The sequence below is a fragment of the Megalopta genalis genome, unplaced genomic scaffold, assembly GCF_051020955.1.
Source record: "Megalopta genalis isolate 19385.01 unplaced genomic scaffold, iyMegGena1_principal scaffold0225, whole genome shotgun sequence".
NCBI classification, from domain to species: domain Eukaryota; kingdom Metazoa; phylum Arthropoda; class Insecta; order Hymenoptera; family Halictidae; genus Megalopta; species Megalopta genalis.
In genome coordinates, this window is record NW_027476294.1 from 27,501 (window position 1) to 35,000 (window position 7,500).

At 54.9% G+C, this 7,500-nt stretch overlaps 1 pseudogene; it reads right to left on the reverse strand.

Annotated features, from left to right (window-relative positions):
- The window catches only part of LOC143262867 (large subunit ribosomal RNA), an 11,209-nt pseudogene that overhangs the window by 1,987 nt on the left and 1,722 nt on the right, over positions 1-7,500 (reverse strand).

The following is a 7,500-nucleotide window of genomic DNA, read 5'->3' on the forward strand; positions in this document are numbered from 1 at the left end:
CATCCGACGCGGGACGTCGTAAACTAAAACCTCGGGGTCCCGCTTGGTAGGTAAGGAGACGGACAGACCCGCGCTCCGGAGCTTCTTATTGCCAACGAAGGCTTGCAGGTCCTCCTTTCGGTCGGTCTCGACGACGATGCCACCGGAGTGGATGCGTCGGACCGACTTAATTCGGATCGCCTCCTTCGCTGGTTTAACGAGCGACAGAACAGTAACCTTCGTAACTTCGCTGCTCTGTCCTTTTTCCTTCGGCGGGAAGATTTTTACCACATGCTGCGATTGTGGCCGTCTCCCCGCTTCCGGAGAAGCTCCTTTGCAGTCGACTTTGTTCACATGGGCGTAAGTCGACTGCGCGGCGTTGCAGGCCGTCTTCGGGAGAGTTCCCTTGGACGGCCCAGGTCGCATCGCACTCATTACGGCAGGACGCGCTTTTAGGTCCGCCCTGACCGCGGCGAGCTGCCCTTCGACGAAGCTATTCCGTTGAATAAGCTCCTGGACCAGCTCGTTGAGTGCCTCAACCTCGGCGAGTATCTTTGACCCGGACTCCTTATTGACTTTCGACTCAGGTCGAAAGCAAAAGGTCCGTATTTCGGACACTCGCCTAAAGGCTTCGTCTCTTACGAGATCGAGAGGCCGTACCTTCTGCCCGGAGAACGTCCCCTTCGGTCTCCTGGCCCGGTTTACTGCGGCCTTGCCGGTGGGTGCGCCCGGCTTGGCTCGCTTCGTCTTTTTGGTGACGGTTTGCCAACCGTCACCAGTAGGGTCCTCGACACGCTCGGGTGCCGACTGCACCTTCACGAGTGACGTGTCTCCGACTCGTTCGATTACTTCCACGTTACCGGTGTCCGGCGTACCTTCTACCGTGGGCTCGGTTTTCACCGAGACCGCTCGCGTGGGAGTCACACATCTTTGCAAGATCACACGAGGATTGGCGATATTAATCACCTTCCCGGATCTTGTCTTTCTCACAGACGCGGGGGGACTGACAGCTGCATTTGCAGTTCCCGCGTCTGCGGCGACGGCTTCACTCCGAGTAGGAGCTGGACCCGTCGTCTTTGGACGCTTAGTTTTTTGTTCATTAATTTTGTTCAGACCCATAATGTGTCTTGGTCTTTCATCCAGTGCGCTCCCCGGCCACCACCGACCCGCACAATTTGGAACCCGCCAAAGGCTGAGTTAGGGCTACGCACCGAATATAGTCTGCTGGCTGGGTCGGTTTCCTTACCCAGCCCGCGTCCTCGCCCAGCAGAACCCACTTGCCCGAAGCGTGTGGTCGTTCCAAGCCGATTGACTGGACCAGGGCTGCTTTTCTCGTCCAGCCGCCCATCTAGCCGAAGCAGAGGCCAAAGGTACGTGTTGGGGACGTCTCACCCGCAGGAGAGGGCCCCCTCAGATCCCAGGATCCTCTTTTCCGACGACAAGGGTCGCCACGCACGGCAAACACGTGGGAGACAGCAGTCGGAGAGGCTGCCTCTTCCTCTCCACCACACTTCGTTCAGTTCGCTGCGTATTTAAGAACACGAGCTATCCAGCGGTACCTTTTTCGTGGAGGCTCAAGTGTGGCTAGGGCACGTTTGCCCCTTGCGGCCTGGGTTGCCCAGGGGATTGATTGCATCCCATGTATTCCTGAGCCCAGCGGAGTGTTGTCTAGTGGCGTGTTCCGCCCACGAAAAACGGTCCGAAAAACCGTTTAACGTAAACTGGGGAACTGATGCCACGAGTGACAACAGTTCCCCAGTCGGAAGTCATACAGCACATACAGTGCTGTACAAAGAACACGCCACAGCCCGTATGCTAAATCAGGGCCTCGCCATTATGCGAAGTACTACATGTACGACGCACTGACGGTCTCTAATGCCTTCATCGCCGATACACCCATCGACTCGGCCGATCAACCCTCCTACGCGAGGGCTAGTTCGGGGGTTATCTCCCGCCCTGGGTGGCCACAGACCGCCACCGCCAGTAGATAGGGACAGTTTAGTGTGAATCTGGTCACCGCGAAGGTGACGCAGACATGTTTCCTCGCCCATTCGGGCATACACAACTAAATTTCCATCCACTTCCAGCGGCCCCACATTCAAGGGAAAGGGCCGAGGAAAAATCCGCACGTGCCATTGAGACGTTTACAATGGACGAGTTCTTTAGCCGCCAGCGAATTTCAGTTTCCATCTATCTGCTGGCGCCCACGGGGAACCACGGGGAGGCGAACTCGTGACACGATGCCTCGCGTCCACTAAACGAAGACCTAGGAAATCGGGATGGGTGTTGGAATCAGGATTTTTCCTACCGGAAGCCCTTTAGCCAAAGGGTTTCCCGGCAGAAGGATGCGAATACCTGGAAGACCTTTTCCGATGACACGAAGTGTTGTGCCGCTTCAGGCCATTTCCAGGTTCCGCTAGGGGTGATGTCCCGTAGAGCTTCTCTCTGCGGGTTGAAGTGTTTGCAGCGGAGAAGGAAGTGGTCTACCGTGTCCGACCCGTGACCACACCCACACGCCTCGCTGTCGGCAACCCCGTACGCGAAGAGGCGCGAACGGAAATTCCCATGTCCAGTGAGGACTTGTGTGGTGAAGTGGTTCGGTACCATCCACCCGGCCGCCATCCTTCTCTCGATACTGCTGAAGAAGGTGAAAGTTGTGCGGCCTTTGTGGGAGGAGTCCCACATGGATTGCCACATCCTTTTCACCTCAGCCACGATCCTAATTTTCGCATCGTTGGTTCCCGCTGGGACCACGATGTTACCGATCCTGGCATCCATATTTTTCCTGACCTGGTAAAGGGCTTTGGCCTGTTGTAGCTCAAGTCCGATAGGGGGGGTACCGGCCACCACACACATGCTATCCCACGATGACCGGCGGTATGCACCGGTCACCGCGATGAGAGCACGCCGTTGAGCGGCTCCGAGTATTCCCAGCTCCCCTGCCGTGCACCCTCCGGCCCATCCGGCGGCGGCGTAAGTCGCTACCGGGATGAAGACCCCGCGGTACACAGCCGAGAGTGCTCTGAAACCGAGCCCCCATCCTCGTCTCGCCAACCTGCCAAGTTTCGCGAAAAGCGACCCGGTTTTGTCGCTGATATATTGACAATGGGATCGGACACCCATGTCCCTATCTAAGTGGACGCCTAGGTATCTAACTGTATTCTTGAATTTAATTGACCTCGCTCCGATCCGAATGACCGGCGGTCTTTTCTGGAAATCTACTTTCGATGCGCGGACTGCTTTTCTTTTTCTATCGGGACGCGAACCTCCCCGTCGGCCTATTTTTTCCCTGTCTGCGTACCCATTCCGGAGTACAATTGCTTCCGATTTCGAATCGGATATCTCTAATTTAGCTGTCCTGCACCAACCTAGGATCTGGTCGACAACGCGTTGACCCTCGATCTCTAGGTCTCTGCGGCTGTTTCCCCCCACGAGGACGATGAGGTCGTCCGCGTATGCTAAGAACCTATTCTCAACTGAGGTTTCGAGTAACCTCAGGAGACCGTCGAACATAAGGTTCCAGCACGCGGGGCCGAGGACGGAACCTTGCGGGCATCCTCTTGTCACGTGCTTGGAGATCCTTTCTGTTCCTATCGTGAGACTGACCTTGCGGTCCTCGAAGTAATTGGAGATTACCTCGAAGACGTTGCGCGGGCAGTCTCGATCCCTAAGACTACCTAACACTAGGGGCCACCAGACGTTGTCGAAGGCTCCGGAAATGTCGAAAAGTAGTGCGATCACATGCCGATGCTCGGTGTCATCGACCATGCGGCGCAACTCGACAATTGCATCTTCAGTCGACTTTCCGCGCGTAAACCCGAACTGTCTGCTGGAGATGCGTCCCGTCGCCATCGCCGTCTGCTCTAATCTGCTCTTAAGGAGCTTCTCGAAAGTTTTCCCGATCACGGAGAGGAGACATATTGGTCGGTAGGATTTTGGGTCCTTCTCGTCCTTTCCTTCGCCTTTCAGGAGGATTCTCAGAGAGCCCACCTTCCAGGCGGAGGGGAAGACGCCCCATCGAAGGCACCCATTGAATAGTCGCGAGAGTTCCCCGAGGATCGTTTTCGCGGAGGCCTTCAGGACCTGTACCTCGATGAGGTCCGGTCCTGGCACCTTTTTATTTTCGAAGGAACGAATTGCTCCGGCCACCTCCACCAAGGAAAAGGGCGAGGCGTCGGCGGTATTCGGGGCGATTCGCGCCTCTTCCCGGAGAACCCTTTGTGTCGGCGAATCGAGTTCAGGTCGGTCGTCAGGGACGTGGGCTTCCAGAAGCTCGCTGGCGGTTTCTAAAGCACCGGTTGTACTTTTATTGTTGCGCCGGAGTGTGCTTATCACTTTCTCTACACGGAGTTTATTTGCCTGGAGCTTGTATACGATGCCCCAGGGCTCCGTGTTCCCGTTCGACGTCACGAAGTTTTGCCAGCTTTCCCGTTTCGTCCTCTTCACCTTCCTACTGTAGTTCCGCAACGAAGTACGGTATTCCTGCAGTTTTTGGAGGCGGGAGGGTCCGTCTATCGTCTTCTGGAAGGCACGCCTCTGCCTGTACACGGCCTTTTTGAGCTTTGTTAGCTCTTTGGTCCACCACGGGTTGGACTTTCTAAATTTTCTCTTCTTAGGCATTGACGCGGTGCAGGCGTCAGTGATGACGGCTGTGAGCGTCTCTGCCATCCTATTTACATCTTCCACCGACTCCAAACTCAGGACTTCGAGCCTCGACCGTGAGTGGTCGGACAGGGCCTCCGAGAACCGCTCCCAATCCGCTCGACGAGTGTCGAACCGAGAGTTCGCTGCTCCCTGATTTCCCGTCGCGGCCCTAGGTACCCGCAGCCGGATGTCGATGGCGTTATGATCGCTAGTCGTCCATTCGCTTCTTATCCTCCATTCCTTAATATAGGGCGTCATGGAGGGGGATGCCAAGGTAACGTCGATGTATGACGATCCTTTTGGCGTCCAGAAGGTGGGTGGTTGACTAGCGTCGTTAACTACGGTTAATCTAAACGCGGAAACTAATCTTTCTAACTGCGCTCCCTTCTCGTCTGTGCTATTTGGGCTCCAGAGCGAGGATTGCGCGTTCGCGTCGACAGAAATTATAACTCTCTTCCCCCTCAATGCCAGGAGAACCGTTTCCAAGTGCTTGAGGTGCTTCTCTATCTCGTCTTGGTATTGAAAATAGTGAGATACCGCGTAGAAGGAGAAGCCGGGGGTCAGCACTTCCGCGCATGCGCAGTGCGGGTTACTGAGTTGAGAGATGAACGTGACCTCAAAGTGAGGGTTGGGGATGGCGACAGCGGCCCACGGGGAGTGGGTTTTCACCGCCGCCACCCTCACTTCGGTCCCTAATCCGCTTACCCTATAACCTGCGCCTTGCTTACTGGCGTGTGGCTCCTGCAAGAGCAGGACGTCCAGTCGCTTTTGCGCTATTAACTCCCTAACTTCGCCCGTTACTACAGCCGAATGTCGCATGTTCAGCTGTAGTATCCTGATTCCCGTGGCTACATTCGCGGTCGCGGGGTCGCGGTTTCGCGTTGGGGTTGGGGGGACGCGGGGGTTGTTTTTCCTATTTTTCCCTAAATTCGTAGCGTCGCACCTTACGAGGTGGACGCGGACGGCGCGAAGACCGATTCCGTCCAATTGTTTAGAAGAGTCTAGTCCTTTTATATTGCCTAGGTCGTTGCCAATGTCCCTCCTGTCCATAGCGGTTAATTCCGCCACAGGGACCCCAGGGACGGGAGTCCCTGTGTCCGAGGCTCTAGCTTTATATTGTCTTTTAGGCATTATTGTAATTAAAGTTAACTGCCCGCCTTCGTCCTTTCCCGTTCGTTCCGTTGTCGTGTCCGTTTGAATAGCCATAGTCATAGTTATAGTCCTAGTAATAGGACATGGGTGATGCCATAGTCGTGGAAGCGCGTACGCTCACGCTGATCTTCTGACCGCCGGAAGCACGAAACCTCTGATCTGGGCAAAATCGGCAAGCCGAGGAAGAACGGACAGGACACATGCTGGACTGGCGAGAAAGCGTGTTCTTCCGCTCGCGCTAGGCATTTCGATTTCTGACACCTCTTGATTTAAAAAATCAGTTTTTTGATAGTTTTCTCTCTCCACTGGGCTATTCATTTTAGCCACAGTTTTCAATTGGTACGATTTGCTTCCAAATCTTACAGATGCAGTTTAAAAAATTTTTCCATCGCTCGGACAGAAGAGTCGATTGCTCAGTGAGTACGAGTATACATAAAAAGTGCATACGGGTAACCAACCCCGTAGGGCTTGCCACATATGGGCCATTCGGTCAAAGACACCGACTCTCGTTAATCCATTCATGCGCGTCACTAATTAGATGACGAGGCATTTGGCTACCTTAAGAGAGTCATAGTTACTCCCGCCGTTTACCCGCGCTTTTTTGAATTTCTTCACGTTGACATTCAGAGCACTGGGCAGAAATCACATTGCGTCAACACCCGTGGGGGCCATCGCAATGCTTTGTTTTAATTAGACAGTCGGATTCCCCTAGTCCGTGCCAGTTCTGAGCTGAGCGTTGAATGGCGGCCGAAGAGGACGACCGCACCGATGGGAAACGCCACGGAAGCCTCGCAGCAAGGAAGATCCGCGGGAGGCCAAGGCACGGGACCGAGCTCGGATCCCAGCCACGAGAGCCGTTCACCTCGCCCAGGCCCGGCACGTCAGCCAGACCCGCTTCCCGACCAAGCCCGACACGCCCCGCTCCTCAGAGCCAATCCTTATCCCGAAGTTACGGATCCAATTTGCCGACTTCCCTTACCTACATTAATCTATCGACTAGAGGCTCTTTACCTTGGAGACCTGCTGCGGATATGGGTACGAACCGGCGCGACACCTCCACGTGGCCCTCTCCTGGATTTTCAAGGTCCGAGGGGATGATCCGGACACCGCCGCAACTGCGGTGCTCTTCGCGTTCCAAACCCTATCTCCCTGCTAGAGGTTTCCAGGGAACTCGAACGCTTATACAGAAAAGAAAACTCTCCCCGGATCTCCCGACGGCGTCTCCAGGTCATTTTGGGTTACCCCGACGAACACTCTTACGAGGGCCCGAATGGTATGCGGTTCCGCTGCCGGGTTCCGGAATAGAAACCGGATTCCCTTTCGCCCAATGGGTGTTTTTTGTGCATGTATATAATAACAAAATATGCTGCGATTTATATAATAATAAAAAAAATAATAAAATAGCTGCGTTTTTTTTACAAGTGTTTAACGTCTTAGGACACCTCATCTACATAGGATTTCTCTTAGGGCTTAGGATCGACTGACTCGTGTGCAACGGCTGTTCACACGAAACCCTTCTCCACGTCAGTCCTCCAGGGCCTCGCTGGAGTATTTGCTACTACCACCAAGATCTGCGCCGACGGCGGCTCCAGGCAGGCTCACGCCCAGACCCTTCTGCGCACACCGTCGCGACCCTCCTACTCGTCAGAGCTTCATAGAGGACAATAAATTGCCCCGCTTCACACATACCACTGACGGTGGAGTATAGGCGCGACGCTTCAGCGC